At 35.8% G+C, this 17,605-nt stretch overlaps 1 long non-coding RNA gene across 1 annotated transcript; it reads left to right on the top strand.

Annotated features, from left to right (window-relative positions):
* Positions 1-12,746: 12,746 nt before the first annotated feature.
* Positions 12,747-16,723, top strand: LOC145795455 (uncharacterized). The gene is made up of 2 exons (XR_014336416.1): positions 12,747-13,952; positions 15,275-16,723. It is a non-coding gene; the product is annotated as an uncharacterized LOC145795455 (long non-coding RNA).
* Positions 16,724-17,605: the final 882 nt, after the last annotated feature.

The following is a 17,605-nucleotide window of genomic DNA, read 5'->3' as shown; positions in this document are numbered from 1 at the left end:
TTGGGCCAAATGCCGTCGGACATGAATGATTGGGCCAAAGGCCGTCAGGCATGAATGATTGGGCCAAAGGCCATCGGATATGAATAATTGGGCCAAAGGCCGTCAGATATGAACGATTAGGCCAAAGGCCATTAGACATGAATGCAAAGATGGGCCAAAAGCCGTTTGAATATGTCATTTGATATGTTGGAATACCGTGACGGGCCAAAGGCCGGTTGAATGAAAGGGATCATGATCATGAATAGGAGATACGTATGGATATACATATAAAGAGAATGGGCCCAAGGCCGTTTGATACGCCTGATATGTTTGAATTGGGCCCGAAGCCGTTTGATGTGTTCGAATTAGACCAAAGGTCGTTCTGAATAGAGAGTTGGTTGGACCAAAGGTCGTTTCGTATAGATAGACCCGAGGTCGTAATGTTTGATATAAGAATTGGACCTAAGGTCGTTTTGCGTATGGACATGATGTGTTGGACCTAAGGTCGTTTTGCTTTGTTGAGATTTGCACATCTGGTGCGAATGAGAATATGGTTCAAATATGTACATTATGAGTATGATTCATTTATGAACAAATCTCATTCATTAACCTTTTTATTTTGATATTATTCACTGGGCGTTAGCTCACTCTCATTTATATGTATGTAGGTGAGCAAAGGGACGTTCAGCCCTAACCTTAGTGGAATTTAAGAAAGGAACCCGAGTTTTGTGAAATCAGCCCAGGTGCCTCACGCAAGAGGCTTTGTTTATGATCTTCTATATTTCTTTTGCTACTTCTATTGGTCATGATGGACCATTTATGTATTTAAGCTTTTGGCATGGCTGACTATGAGTTTGAATGATCCTAGATATACAAGATGTTAACTACTGATATGTGGTGTGAGTTATTATTAAGTACATGTGAAATGTTTTGACATTCCATGTAAGCATAGCTCATTAGACAAAATTTTTAAGTTTGCTTCCGTTTTGGCCCCTTCACTCTGTTGCTATATGTTTGTTTTGGCTTGAGGCCGTAGGTAATCTCATGATTATTGGTCGGTTATGACCTTAATCTATAGGGGCGGGTTTGGGTCATGACATCAGGCTTGTGCTCCGAGGGGTGAGCAGGTTGAGCAGAGGCCTACTGGACGTATGTGTACAGTTGTAGGACCAGATCTTGTACCTGATCCTTCTGTAGTGAGAGGTACCTTTTTGTTTTGCAATTCAGTTGCTAATGTGTTGATTGATACGGGTGCATCCCATTCTTTTATTTCGTATGCGTTTGCATTAGTTTTGGGTTTAGAGTTGGCACAGTTAGCATCTCTTATTTGTGTAGAGTCACCTATTGGTGGTCAGACTATCTTGAGATAGGGATGTCGGGGTTGTGACATTGAGGTTGCTGGTCGTCGATTACCTTTTCCATTTGTATTGATTGACATGCTTAGTTTTAATGTCATATTAGGTATGGACTGGTTATCGTCATGCCGGACTGTTATAGATTGCTACCGTCAAAAGGTTATTGTATGTACTTTGAGTGGTGATTGCTTTTATTTCTTGGGAGACCGGGTGGATAGAGTCTTATCACCAGTATATGATCCGCATGGGCGGAGTGAACTTAGTTGTCTCCTTGCCATCTTTTTTAGTAGTGAGTGTGATGAAATTCAGGTTGAATTTTCGAGGGTAGTTTGTGAATACTCGAGTGTTTTTCCTAAGGACCTTGTCAGTTTACCGTCTCACCGAGAGATCGAGTTCTCTATTGATTTAGTGCCTGGCACGGCACCGGTTTCTATGGCTCCATATAGATTTGCATTTGCTAAATTGAGTGAGTTGAAGATTCAACTCCAAGAATTATTAGATAAGGGTTTTATTTGCCCTAGTACTTCGCCTTGGGGAGCACCGGCTCTCTTTTCAAAAAAGAAAGATGAGGCATTACGGCTTTGCATTGATTACAGGAAGTTGAGCCGGGTTACTATTAAGAATAAGTACCCAATGTCTCGTATAGATGATCTATTTGATTAGTTAAAGGGGTCTTGTTGTTTCTCTAAGATAGACCTGAGATCGGGTTGTCATCAGTTGAGGGTAAGGGAGGAGGATATCCCAAAGATGACATTCCGTACGCGGTATGGCCATTATGAGTTTCGTGTAATGTTTGGGCTAACTAATGCTCCAACGGTGTTTATGGATTTAATGAATCGAATCTTCCGTGAATTCTTAGATTGTTTTGTGGTTGTCTTTGTGGACGACATTTTGATTTATTCACCTTCTGAGGTGGAACACGAGAGACATTTACGAATAGCACTTGAGTTACTTAGAGCCCACACGCTATATGCTAAGTTTGGGAAATGTGACTTTTGACTGGAAGAGGTTAAATTCCTAGGGTATGTAGTGTTAAGGGAAGGGGTGATTGTAGATTCATCCAAGATAGAGGCAGTACAAGATTAGGCACAACCAAAAAATGCTTTCGAGATTCGTAGTTTCTTAGGGTTGGCCGGGTATTACCGTCGGTTTGTGAAGGATTTCTCTAGACTAGATTCACCTTTGACTAAGTTGACAAAAAAAGAAGTCAAGTTTGTGTGGAGTGAGACTTGTGAAAAGTCATTCCAAGAGCTTAAGGTTAGACTCACCACTGCTCCAGTATTGATTATTCTAGAGAGGGGTTTGAGTTATTCAGTATATTGTGATGCTTCAAGGGAAGGTCTAGGTTGTGTATTGATGCAAGAGGGTAAAATGGTAGCCTATGGCTCATGGCAGTTGAAAACACATGAGAGAAATTATCCCACCGATGACCTAGAGTTAGCAGCAGTGATATTTGCCTTAAAGACTTGGAAGCACATCTGTATGGTGAGAAATTTGAAGTGTTCTCTGATCACAAAAGTCTGAAATATGTGTTTACACAAAGAGACTTGAATTTGAGGCAGAGGAGATGGATGGAATTCATAGAGGATTATGATTTTGAGTTACATTATCATCCCAGGAAGGCCAATGTTGCGGCCGATGCTTTGAGTAGAAAGCCAATTAGCAGTGTAGCTTCTATCGCCATCTGAGAATGGGAAATGTTGGGTACTCTTAATGAGTTTGACTTGCATCTGGGCGAGTCTATTGAGTCTGCAGCTTTGTTCTCAGTAGTTGCACAGCCTACACTTGTGAATCGAGTGTTAGAAAGGCAAAAGGGTGACCTTGAGGCGGAATCGTTCCGAGAGAAGATTTCCAATGGAAAGGGAGAAAGAGGTTTGACTGTGTATCCCAACCTAAGTCTGAGATACTGTGACCGCTTGTTTGTATCGGAGTCTTGTCGAGAGGAAGTACTCCGAGAGTTTCACTATTCGTGCCTTATGGTGCATCCGGGAGGCACAAAGATGTATCATGATCTTAGTCGCAAGTTTTGGTGGAGAGCTGTGTTTGTATCAAAGTGCCTTACTTGTTAACAAGTGAAGGCTGAGCATCAGAGGCCAGTGGGTTTGTTACAACCCTTGCCTATAGTTGAGTGGAAGTGGGAACATGTTACGATGGACTTCATTGTGGGCCTTCCGAGGACTCAACGAGGTAGTGATGCCATTTGGTTGGCCGTTGATCAGTTGACTAAATCAGCGCATTTTATTCCCATGTGCGTAACTGACTTGGAAGATTATCTTGCTAACTTGTACATTAGGGACATAGTGAGGTTGCATGGGTTCCCTGTAACGATTGTTTCGGATAGAGATCAGCGTTTCACTGCTCGGTTGTGGCAAAGTTTGCAGAGTGCCTTGGGCACTAGATTGACTTTTAGCACGGCTTACCATCCTCAGATTGACGGGCAGTCCGAGTGTACCATTCAGATCCTTGAAGATATGCTTAGAGGCTGTCTCCTTGATTTTAAGGGATCGTGGAAGAGACAGTTACCCTTAGTAGAGTTTGCCTACAATAACAGTTTTCAGTCGAGTATTGGCATGGCTCCATTTGAGGCCTTGTATGGTTGACCGTGTAGATCTCCAGTGTGTTGGGCCGAGGTGGGTGATGAACCTTTGTTAGGTCTAGAGCTGGTTCGGGAAACTACGGAGAAAGTTGCACTTATCCGTAAGAGGTTAGTTACGGCTCAGAGTCACAAGAAAAGTTATGCCGACCGCAGGAGGCGACCTTTGTCTTTTGAGGTAGAAGATCATGTCTTTTTGAAGATATCACCTAGACGGGGCTTGATGAGGTTTGGGAAGAGTAGGAAGTTCTCCCCTCGATTTATTGGCCCTTTTGAGATTCTTGAATAGATTGAGGACGTAGCTTATTGTTTAGTGTTACCGCCACAAATTTTCGGGGTTCATGACGTGTTTCATATTTGTATGCTTTGGAAATATGAGCCGGATCCATCGCACGTGTTGGATTGGCCCGACTTAGAGGTAGATGAGGATACCTCGTATGAGGAGAGACCGGTAAGAGTCTTGGATAGACGGGATCAAGTTTTGCGAGGGAAGATAATTCCCTTGGCTAAAGTATTGTGGAAACATCACGGAGTCGAGGAAGCGACTTGGGAATGTGAATTAGAAGTCTGAGAGAAATATTCGGATTTGTTTGTTGATGCATGAGCATGTATTGAGAATCTATTGTATTAATGAAAAGTCTAAGCATTGTATATGTTTTAACTTGTGAAAAAGTGTATATGTTATAGTTGTTTGGGAAGAACATGGATTCAATATAAACATTGCTTATGTTTTGAGAATTTGGAATATTGATGATGTTGTATCATTTTTTTTGGAAGCATTGTATATGCTATGTGCGATTTTTGAAAATTTGGACTTTAGTGAAACATTGTAAATGTTTTGGGAAAATTGAAAATTTCATTTTAACTTCGGACTTGTGAATGGAGTCAATGTGAATAGATGACCGGAGAATGGGTCATGGTGTTGAACTTGTGGGAATAACATGGTTGTGAATAGTTCAATTATGTTTTAGAGCTTGATTTGTAATTTCGGGGACGAAATTTCCTAAGGTGGAGAGGTTATAGCGATCCCTGTTTTACCTCGACCTTTATTGTATTCCGGACTCGGGTTCCGTGATTGTATATTGTTGTCTATGTCTGGTTTTCTCCCTTTAATTCTTTGAATTTGAGTTTTGGGACTTGTTGGACGAGTTTGGAATAGGTTGGTTGTCTTTTGGTACAAATGATTGTTGCCCAGATTTTGGCCTCTTCGCTCGAGGGAGGCTTCTTTCGCTCAAGCGAGCCCTGTGAAAATGTTTCTTCGCTCGAGCGAGGACTCTTGCGCTTGAGCGTACATCTGCATTAGGTGGTAGACCTGAAGCTTCGCATTCTACGCTCGAGCGACGCTTCTTGCGCTCGAGCGAGGCGACCTTTTTGTGTCTGGTCACTCGAGCGAGAACTCCTTCGCTCGAGCGAGCCTGGTGTACATCAGTTCATAGCAGCGCCGTTTTGCTTCATTTTTGAGCTCCTTTTTCACTCACAAACCCTAAATTTGCAGTCTCTCTCTCTAGACGTCACCTTCTCTCTAAGGTTTCATCTAAATCCATTGTGTTCTTGAGCCTAGTATCTTTGAGAATAAGGTAGAAGGCTTCGAGAGCTTTGTGTTGATCCAAGTAAGAGTTGGTTTCGTCATCTTTGGAGTTTTGATCTTGCTTGTTCATCTTCTATACTTGAGGTAGGGAATTTCTGCACTCTAATATGGTTTTTAGCTTAGTTATTTGCTATTGTGTATAGATGATGAGATTTGGTTGTGGTTTGGACAAATCTAGGATTTAGGTGTGAAATGAAAAGAGGGGTTTTGATGAACATGAGATAAATGAGTATGAGGCTTAAATGTAAGATCATGTTGTGCCAAAATAGTTGATTTTGGCATGTGGATTGATATTTGGAAAGAGGGGGATTTTTCCCTAATTTTGATTAAATTATTATTTGGTATAAATAATTGTGATTAACATTGAAAATGTAAAATTGGAAGATTATGGTTATAATTGGTGATATTGGATATGCATTATCTTACCCATGTAAGTTTTGAAAATTGAATATTTATTTAGAAATAAATATATTGGGCATCGGTGGAGGATAGCTATGATTGTTGTAGAAATTGCACGAGGATTATGCGATTTAATGCTGATCCATTGTTGGTGTCATTGAATAGGACCATGTTATAAATACATTGTATATGTATGTTTATTGGGAGAAGAAAGGGGATGTACTCCATATATGATTATGTTTATAAATACATTGGGTGTGTTTGGTAACGTTTACGTTTTCAGTTTATATTTACAAAAATTTTATAAACTGGTTTTTGTTTATTTTTTTGTTTATTTTTAGAAAAACATAAACTATAAACGTGCTTGGTAATTGAAAAAATGTTTAAAAAAATTTTAAAATATAAAAAGGAGTGAGAAATGGCAAGTGGTGGCAAGTGGCGGCGGAAGACGGTGGTAGAAAGTGGTGACAACGGGTGGTGGGTAGCTGGTGGTGGTGGGTAGCTGGTGGTGGTGGGTGGTGACGGGTGGGTGGTGGTGGTGGGTGGGTGGGTGACGGTGGCGGGTGGTGGTGGGTGGTGGTGGCAGGTGGGTGGCGGATGGCGGTTGGTGGTGGGTGGTGGCGGGTAAGTGGTGGGTGGTGGGTGGTAGCGAGTGGGTGGTGGTGGTGGCGGGTGGGTGGCGAATGGCGGGTGGTGGTGATGGTGGGTGGGTGGGTGACGGTGGCGGGTGGTGGGTGGTACCGAGTGGGTGGTGCTGGTGGTTGTGGTGGGTGACAGGTGGTGGTGGGTCGTGACGGGTGGGTGGCGGGTGGTGGCGAATGGGTTGTGGTGGCGGGTGGTGATGGCAGGTGGGTGGCGGATGGCGGGTGGTGGTGGTGGTGGGTAGGTGGGTAACGGTGGCGGGTGGTAGGTGATAGCGAGTGGGTGGTGGTGGTGGTGGTGGTGGTGGTGGGTGGTGGGTGGTGATAGCAGGTGGGTGGCGGGTGAATGGTGGGTGATGGTGGTGGTGGTGGTGGTGGTGGTGGTGGTGGGTGATGGGAAGTGGTGGTGGTGGCGGGTGGTGGTAGCGGGTGGTAGATGGTAGTGGCAAGTGGGTGGTGAGTGGTGGTGGCAAGTAGGTGGCAGGTGGTGGTGACAGGCGGTGGATGGTAGTGACAGGTGGTGGGTGGTGGCGAGTGAATGGCAGGTGGGGGTGGTGGTGGTGGTGGTGGTGGTGGTAGCGAGGGGTGGGTGGTGGCTGGTGGGTGGTGGTGGCGGGTGATGGGTGGTGATGGCAGGTAGGTAGTGAGTTGTGGTGGTGGGGGGTAGGTGGTGGTGGCGAAAGACGGTAGTGGAAAATGGTGGTGGGTGGTGGCTAGTGTTGGGTGGTAAAAAAAAAAAAAAAAACTCAAAACTCAAAATGGAAACACATTTTTTGTGTTTTCATCTTTTGGCCAAATTTATAAACTGAAATCACTGATTTATAAATCAAAAATTTTACCAAACAAGTTTTTATTTGAGTTTTTAAAATTTTTGTAAATATAAAAAGAAAACTGAAAACGTAAGTGTTACCAAATGGCACCATTGCATATGTATATTTGTTTGGAAGGAGAAAGTGGATCGACTCCATTTAAATCAAGTTGGTCAGAGTGTCCTGGGTGAAAGACCCGAAAGTTTATATAAATAGGTGCCGATTCCTTCGGACAAAATATCCGTAAAATGACAAGTTTGAAGTGTTTATGTGTGTTTTGCATAGTTGGAAAACCATTGAGTTGTAGTCTCATTTTGGTTGTTGAAAGATAATGAATATAACTCATGAATTGAGTAGCATATATGAACTGGAAATAAATTGAAGGAAAATAGAATGAGGTTAGGTCTTAGTGGCATATGAATATGCAGGCCTTGTGGATGTTTTGGTAATCGGTAATGTTTATGCACGTAGTATTTATACCTTTACTAAACCTCATATATTGTGTTAGATTATCTCTGCTAGGCTGTTGGCTCACCTTATTCGGGAATATCATTTTCAGGTATAGGTGAAATGTTTCTTCCAAGGCAATACCGTGGATGGATTTTCGAGAAGCAAGTGCTTCCTAATTATGCCTTATGTGTGTATGTTTGTTATTTGTAAAGCCAAGGGCTTAAATTGTAATGAGCGAGACTCAATTTGTATAACCAAGCAATGACTTGGAAAGATGTAAGCTTACATGGCATTTAACTGGTTGTTAAACAGTAAACTCTGATATATGAAATTATGTTGTTTCTCATATTTATTTCGCATATGAGTTATCTTTATTGTATCATTTTGGGGGTGTTACAGAGGTTATATCTGTCTAACCAATACCCATTCACGGTTGAAAAATGACTTACTGGTCACACACTATACTTAATAAGGACTCCTCAATCAACCATTTAAAACGTGAGACCAAATGGTACAGAAGTTCCTAAAATAGGACTTTCCAATAAATTTTCCAATATTTTATTCATACAAATTTGTCCCTTAAAATTCCTTAGAATGAATATTTGATTAACACAAATGAAAATTTGATTTCAATTTGGGAATCCACATTTTTTTTTAACTTTAAAAGAAATTATCTTTACGAGCCTATTTTACATTGAATCATGCACAGTAACAAATTTTTTTTTATCAGCCATTAGTAAATTTGTTTGTATTTAATTTTCAATCGTTAAAATTTTCTACACATAAAGTATTAAGAGTCAAAATTATTTTTTTATTTAAAAATAAATACTCATGTATCGCAGGAGCCACCTAATAATATACATATACATCATAAACATACTTGGAGAACATAAACTTTTCACAAATATTTTTTTAATTCATTAAAATTAATATTTTTATATAACGATAGTACGTATTATCAAATATATTTAATTTTTAATAATAAATATCAATAAATTTGAAATGAAAAAATGAAAATATGCTTATACCAATTAATGTCGCCCTAATAATAAAAACAAAAATATTTTATTCATACAAATTTGTCCCTTCAAATTCCTTAGAATGAATATTTGATTAACACAAATGAGAATTTGATTTCAGTTTGAGAATAAACATTTTTTTTTTTAAACTTTGAAAAAATTATTTTGATGAGCCTATTTTACATAGAATCACATATAGTAACAATTTTTTTTTTTTATCTGTCATTAGAAAATTTGTTTGTATTTGACTTTCAATTGTTAAAATTTTCTACACATAAAGTACTAAGATTTAAAATTAATTTTTTATTTCAAAATAAATTTTCGTATATCGCACGAATCACGTAATAATATACATATACATCTATGGCCCTGTTTGGTACAGCTTAAGTTCAGCTTATTTCAGCTTTCAGCTTAATTTAAGCTATTTTGATGTGTTTGGTTTAGCTTATAGCTTATAGCTTATAGCTTTGTGGAAGTCAGAAAACAGTTTATTCTTTGAGTGGGGCAGGAGATGCTTTACGAATAAGCTGGAAATCAGCTTAAGCTGAAAGTTATAAGCTATAAGCTGTTTAGGCATAAGCTATAAGCACTTTCCCACAGCTCTACCAAACAAGGCCATAAACATTTCATAAATATTTTTTTAATTCATTAAAATGAATATTTTTTTTATATAACAATAGTACGTATTATGAAATATATTTAATTTTTAATAATAAATATCAATAAATTTGAAACGATAAAATGAAAATATACTGACACCAATTAATGCCGCCCTAGTAATAAAAACAAAAATATTTTATTCATACAAATTTGTCCCTTCAAACTCCTTAGAATGCATATATTATTGATAAAGATATTTATTCTGAGAGGTGAAAATAAATATCTTACCGATAAAATATACTGTATTGTTCTGAGAAAAATTAGGGACACTTTTTCGTAAATTTCTTTTTGACTTAATCGTGTTTTATTTAATTTACATTATTTTCTTATATTCTAATAAGTTTTATGAGTAATGTAGTTACTAAAATACCCCTACTAATATTCACATTTACAGTATGAATGTTTCATAACGTAAATATTTACATCGTCAATGTGAATGTTGACACTGTCAATGTGAATATTCACACATCAATGTGAATATTCACATTGTAAAGTATAAATGTCCACATCACCAAATTACTAATCGTTCAAAAAATATTTGTAAGGGTAAAAATATCCATAAAATACTGTAAATATGATAATTGAGATTTGGTAGATCAAATATTCAAATAATAAGATTTATTGGAACACAAAAATATCTTATGGACTAATTGAGATACAAACACTTGAAAAAATATTTTCTAATAAATATCCCTAAAAATTACCACTCATTTTATTTAGTCTTTGTTTGGGAAGAGCTAAAATAGCCTAGCTATTTGGCTATTTTAGCTTGACTTTTTTAGCCATATTTGGTTTTTGTTTTTGCCTTTTTTTTGACTTTTATGAGAGAAAAAGTATAATGATTATGATTTGGATGTGACATTTTATCTTATTAATTTTTACAGCCAATTTTGTCTTTTGTATTTTTTTAACCTAAAAGCCAAAACCAAACATAGCTTTAAAATATTAAATTTTATTTTTTAGTTTCTTTTCAAAAATTAAGAAATAAAATCATATGAATTTACTATTTTGTCTTGTTTTAAAATTTATTAATAACATAAAAAGTATAATTATGAAAATTAACATTCTCAAAAAAATGTACTATTAAAGAGTAATTTAAAAAAATTAATATTTTTTAAATGTAATAATTATACTGTGTTTGGTAGAGTTTTCGAAAATTAATTTTACATTTATATTTGAATGCTATGTTTGGTTTGAATTTTCAAATCACAATTACAAATCAATTTTAAAATACATTTTGAAAACATGTTTGGTGAAGAAGACAATTTTTGAATTTTTAGTCTACCTAGTCATCTGCTCGGACATCCTCTCGGATGTCCAGCCAATTGACCAAAACAATAATTATTTTATTTTTTTTTAATTTTCTTGCAATTGCCAATCGTCACCCGTTATTTAGAGAGAAAAAAAATTATATTTGTTTTTGATATTTTTCAAATATACAAATTATTTTTTTAGACAAAAATGACAAATTATTTTTTGAATTAAATTTTAAAAAGAGTTTGGTTATAAATTTTCAATTGAGTTTTAATTTGTGTGCGTGGTTATGAGTTATAATTTTTTTTTGAAACTAAGTTTTGAATTTTTTTTTAAAACTAATAACGAAACAGCTTTCCTCATTTCATATGTCACATCAAAAATTCAAAACTCAATTTAAAATTCATAATGAAACAAATTTTCTTTTTTCAAATTATAATTCCAAAACTCACAAATTTAAAATACAACTCTATTCTTAAATCATAATTCTAAAACTCTACAAAACATTACCTAAATCTCTTAAAACAAGATTATTATTTTGAAACGGATAATCGATAACTTTAAATCTTACCAACATCATGTATAGACGACAAAAAATTAAAGTTTTAAAGACTAAAATTTAAGGATAAAATTATTTTTGAAGGATTAACTATTTTTGTTACGAAACGTGCCGTTATTATATTTTTAGCAACAAAAATTAGACATTAGTGATGAATTATTATCCTTTTAGGAACAAATTTTTTGTCTCAAAAAATAAACATTTTTCAGACCAAATTATTTTGTCTCTAAAAGTCTATTTATTAGTGACATTTTCAAAATTTTGTCGCTAAAAGCCTTGTTTTGGACTTTTCGATATGATGTTTTAACGACTATCCTCATGACAATAAAAATTGGTTCCTAAATATCTTTTACAATAAAATTTTCACTTTTAGAGATCAAAATATTTGATATCTAAAACTCTTATTTGTTGTAGTGATAGATGTGATATGAAGCACAAAATATATATATATATATATATATCAAATCATTTATGAGTGGAGCCCACTGCCACATAAGTAGAGCTCTCATTAGAGCTCTATTTTTAATACTCTTAAACATTTTTCTCCGTTTAATTCGCCTAACTTGAACCAACCATTTAACCTAATTGATTTTGTGTAAATGTGCATCTTTTGACGGACAAAAGTGAGTAAAATATTTTAATACGGGGAAAATATTTTAAAATTCACAAATATAGTTTGAATAGCAGATTAATCACCTCACACCTGTATAAACTCAATCTACTAGCAAATGAAATTTAAAAAAAAAAGAAGAAAAAAAAAAGAAACCGCTAACAAGTAATAACATAGAGTAGAAATAATAAAATATATATTTTTGTGAAAATAGAAAACAACACTTTAAAAATATATATGCATGGTATTATGACATATTATATACAAATAATACACTTTTTTTTCTTCATATTATTAGTTATTAGAAATTATAAAAGTTATGAATTATAATTCAAAAAAAAAATCCAAAATTTGTAAAGTCTAAATTGCTGAACTGATTGCATCCATCCGCTAACTCGCACAGCCAGCTCAATCTGCATCCGGTAAACCGATGGATGGATATAGATTGATTTTTTTCAATCTGACCAATTTTGGACAAATGGCGAATGAAATACCACATTCCCTAACCTAATTCGCGATCACCCCGAACCATTGTACATGTGTTCAAATTTTAAAGAAAACAATATCATTTCAATGATATTTGTAAATAATAATTACAATTCAGTGGTTAATTTTATAAGCCCTCATTTGTGATGAGCTAATTTAATATATTTTTTAATTTTTTTTTTTTGATTATTATAACTTGACTAAAAAAATTATATTTGTGATAATTTTTTGAATTTTTTTTTTTAGTAATTGATTTAATGGTTGTAAGAAAAAAAATGAAACGATTTTAATTTGAATGTGATATTTTATCTTATTAACTTTTTTAACTTGTTTTATCTTTATTGACTAACCGGTTCCGATTGGTAACTCGAATAACACGGCTCGAAATCTGGCTCGACACCAAAACGACGTCGTTTTGGTGTTGAGTTTTTTTTTTTTTTTTTTTTTCCCTGGTTTTGTTGCAGAACGAAGAAGAAGAAGAAGAAGGGAGGAGGAGGAGGAGGAGAGGGCCATAAAAATCGATTGGAGGAGGAGGAGGGGAGGCTGGCCAGACGACCGGGGCTGGCAGACAACAGTGGTGCTGCAACGTCGGCGGGGCTGGACAGACGACCGGGGCTGGACGAGGCGACGGTCTGCTGCGACGATCGGCGGTGGCGGTGGCGGTGGCGAGGCTCTGCTTCTCCTCTGTTCTTCCCTACCTCCTCTCTTCTCTCCCTCTTTCTCCTCTGTTTCCTCTCTTCTCTCCCTCTTTCTCCATTTCGAGCCGTTTCGAACCTCTAAAAGTCGAGCTACGAGGCATTTTCGTTGACTAATTTAGCCAAAAACAATTTCAAAAAGGAAAATGAGTGGGAGCACTAATTAGTGCTCCCACTAATGATGTGGCAGTAGGTCCCACCATGAATGATTTGATATTTTGGTCTTGATGTTGTATATTTTTTCTTTTTTTATTGAGTGTCATATCATTAGTGGTCTTTTTAAAGCTCCAAAATTAATAGTCTGTCATTCTTGTTTCAAAAAAGATCTGTAGCTTGAAATAAATGAGCTCGAATGGCTCGAAGCAATGACTATTGTCTCTCCTCAAAGAGCAAGGATCCTCTAGAGTGATTTTTTCCTAAAGTTTCCTAGAGTGCTACATTGTGTGGTTGAGATTTACTGGCAAGTCACATCAATTTTTCTGATGTGACTTGCCAGTAAATCTCAACCACACAATATAGTACTCTAGGAAACTTTAGAGAAATTTCACTCTAGAGGATCCTTGGTGCTCCTGAAACTTCAAAAGCATCTCTCTCGACATACCCTCTCCTCAGACTCCAAAAGCATTCGACCCCATCATCTCTTCGAAATCCTCTCATCCGCCATCGCTCTTGTATCCACTCATCCTTCATCTCTCTGTGAAACATTCATCTCTGTGACAGTGTTGAGAAGGTCTTCAGCTACCGGTGTCGACTTGCAGAAGGCGAATGACGACCAAAAACGCTTCACATACCGGATGCGCGATATGTCTCATAATATAACGATGCCGGAAAGTCGTTTACCTACTAGAACAAAAGGTAAAGACGGAATCGCAAAAAAATTAGGGTTTATATGCTGGCTTCAATTTCTGAACAAATTCCTTGCAGCAGATTGTTTGTGTTTGGATTTTTCTTGCAATTTGTGTTGGGGTTTTGGTTTTATCTTGAATTTTTAGAACATGTTTTTGGGGCTTATGAATTTATGATTGTTAGGGTTATGATTGTTTGGGTTTGGGCATTATGGGTTTTCCCTTCAATTTTTGATTGTTATTTTGATTTTGATTGTAAACTAATATTCTAATTTATGAAATCTGTACATGCGAAATGTGGATATCTGTTAATGAAAGCTGTTCTTTACCCATTATTCTCTGACTTAATTTGATGGCCAATGTGAATGAATCTGTTGTGGGGTTATCTTTGCTTTTTAATTACATCGATTTACTTCACAAGGTTCAATTACAAAAGCATGGACAATATGATGCTCTAAAATCTGTGCATTTAAAATGTGGATATCTGTTGATGAAATCTGTTCTTTACCCATTATTCTCTGGCTCAATTTGATGGCCAATGTGCATGAACATCCCTAAATGGTTGAAATCTAGAAATGTTGAAATGTGGTTAACTTAAGGTCATAAAAGCTGTTATAGGTTTGTCATTACTTTTTAACTACTTTTTAGTGTCTTTGTTGAATTGTATGCTATCATTAGGTTGAACTGGTATCATAGTGTTGGGTTAGAGACCATAGTTTTAACCAGGAAACATGTTTTTTTTTTTTTTTTTTTTTTTTTTTTTTTTTTTTTTTCTCCTCGTTGTTTAGTTAAAATTTCAACAATAGCTATTTCAACAGTGTCTCAAATTAAGATAATCAAATAATTATTTCCTAGTTTGAATTTTATAGCATATTATTATATTCAAATGTGCTTTAGACTCCATTAGAACAAGTTTCTGAATTTTTCACTGATATTGAGCATATTTCAATTAAAAGGTATTATCATAGTTTTCCTTTTCTGGGTCTTAAATCTTTCTATATATTTTCTTTTGAGGGTTGAAATAAAACTGAAATGTTCAAAGTAAACATTGATGATAAAGAATGCTTACCTTTCTTACCTTAAGTTCTTGACCAATAGATAAGCTGTTGGGTTCAAAGTTCTGTATAAATTTGTGTTTGACACTGTAATTCCATGAGTTCTGTATAATTTTGTGCATGCTATTTAGTAATTCAAAGGTTTGGTAAGTAAATTCAGTTCTAGCTTGTTAAAGGATCTGAAATGCTAAGGAGTTTTGAAATCTAAATTCAGTTCTAGTACTTCACAATAGAGGTTTACAATGGAATAATGAATACTCTTGGTTTGAACATGCAGGTTAGAAGGCCAAGTGCACTCAGTCAAGCATATCTAGCATGCCAATGCCAAGGCAAAGGCCTACTCCATCAAGCAAGGCAGTGCCAATTCACCCAAATTCCAGTCAGTCAACCAGGGGTAGTAGGCTAGTGCTCACGCACCTACATTCCAATCAACCAAGGGTAGCAGCCCAAGAATTTTTCTTTTGTTTTGTTTGTCTATCAAGGGTAACAGAGAAAGACAATTGCTTTTGTGGGATTTTATTTTGCGGACCGTTGCTGCTGCTATTTTATATGATCAATTGAATGTCAGTTTATATTCTTACTATTTTTTTTTTGTCATTGCCAATGGTTTATCTATGATGAATTTGTTCAATTTAGTTAGTGTTTAGTTGTCAATACATGTTCATTTTCATGTCACATAACTTTACATTACAAATTACCTGTTTGTTTTCATTACATTAGAAAACATTTTGTGTTTAAATGATTATGTTATTTTTCATTCCACATTTCAACCAAAACATCACAAAAAAGAAAAAAAAGAGAGAGAGTTAATATTCAATTCACATAACATAATAAACAACACAAAAAACATATTCATTTTCAATTCACATAACAACATAAATATACAAAACACAGGTTCATTCTCATTTCACAAAAAACTAAGTCTCACCCCATTACAATGCATTTTCAATTCAGGATTTCAGGTTTTGTATACTTAAGAAATATATACCCATAAAATTTAAATAAAAAACACACTAACAGCATACTAAATTCTTGCCAAGCTTCACATTTTTCTTTTTGATGTAAATAGATTTTCCATATAAAAGCAAATGGGGTACCAGATTTTAATAAATTCAGGATTAAATATGTTCAATGGAGAGAGATTATAGGAGTTAAAGGGGTTTTGAAGATGCATTCCTTTCAATCACAGAAAAAATATAAAAAAAAAAAATCCAGCTTAAGAACAGAAGAAATAAAAAAATAATATGATTATGGCATCAATATGAAATAGCAACAATCAATTAAAGTGGTACTCATCACAAACCCATCATACCCAACACATATACAAGCAAAATCACACAAACCCATAAATCTATTCAAAGAAATTAGAACTAATTGAGAGCTAATTGAAAGAGAAAGAGGAATCAGAAATTTAATTTGCGTTTTCTTTGAGTTTACCTAATTAGAGAAGAAAGAGAATGAAGAAGAAACAACGAGGAATGAAAACAACAAGGTCCTAACAACAACAAGAAGGTCACTGATCGAGAGGAAATAGAGAGTGGTTCACGGTTGCTGGTCGATGGTAAATACCATGGTTGGTCGCTCGACTTCAGAGGCAACACAACTCTGTTCTCACATTCAACTTCGTGGTCCTTTCTCTCTCTTTCTCCCCCCTCTCTCTCATCTCTCTTATGTTTCTTTCTTTTGTAAACATGTGGGTTTCATGCTGACTTGGGGCAATTGGGTCAAACCCTACAATAACAGATCCCAACTCATTTAAGCCATTTGTGGCGAGCCTTATTCGAGCAGAACTGAAACAATTTATGCCAAACAAAGCTTAAATATTAACAATTAAAATTTTAAATTTTTTTACAAAACATTGCAATTCAATGGAATCTTCTCAAAATAATTACAAATTAGTGAAATAGTTTATTAGTTTTAATAATTAAAGTCATAAATTTTCTCATTATCTTAATGAATGAGTGATTATTTTCTTAAACCAATTTGTAATTTTCCCAATTTTAAATGTCAATAATGTGACTAATGTAAGGAAGATTATCTAGTTTCTTTCTTCTTTTTTTTGGTTACATATGGGGGCAAAAGTCCAAAAAAAAAAAAAAAAAAAAAAAAACTACAAAGTAACTGGATTAGGGGTGCTAATAACAACCGATCTAGCACGATCAGAGGAAGGATAAAGGTTGGAGGAGTTCGAAGAATTTGCTGAGAAGTTGCAAATACCTGGCTTCCATTGGCTATGGAATCAACACAAGCATTGACTTCTTGCCCAATCCATTGAAGGTGACATTTCCAATCACGCGAGAGGAGATTCCCAAAGTTCTTGACACATTAAAATTTGGGTTCGCTCTGCTCGATCCATTAACATCATGGATGACTTCTGATGAGTCGGTTTCAGTAATAACGACTAGCTATTCTTCATTCCATGCTAATTGGAGCCCAATGCACAGGGCCCATAGTTTCGCCATGTAACAATCCGTTCTGGATGACCACTTGAGTGATCATTGAGTCGCTTGAGCGTAGATGCGAAGCTCCCATTATCTTGCCTATTGCAGGCGAGATTGCTTGAGCAATGAAGTGCTCACTCGAGCATAGAATTTATGCTTCCAGTTTT

This window comes from Camellia sinensis, chromosome 1 (assembly GCF_055761805.1).
Source record: "Camellia sinensis isolate YWXY chromosome 1, ASM5576180v1, whole genome shotgun sequence".
Classification (NCBI taxonomy): Eukaryota; Viridiplantae; Streptophyta; class Magnoliopsida; order Ericales; family Theaceae; genus Camellia; species Camellia sinensis.
Note: the sequence above shows the minus strand (reverse complement) of the source record. Positions and strands in the feature narration are given on the sequence as shown.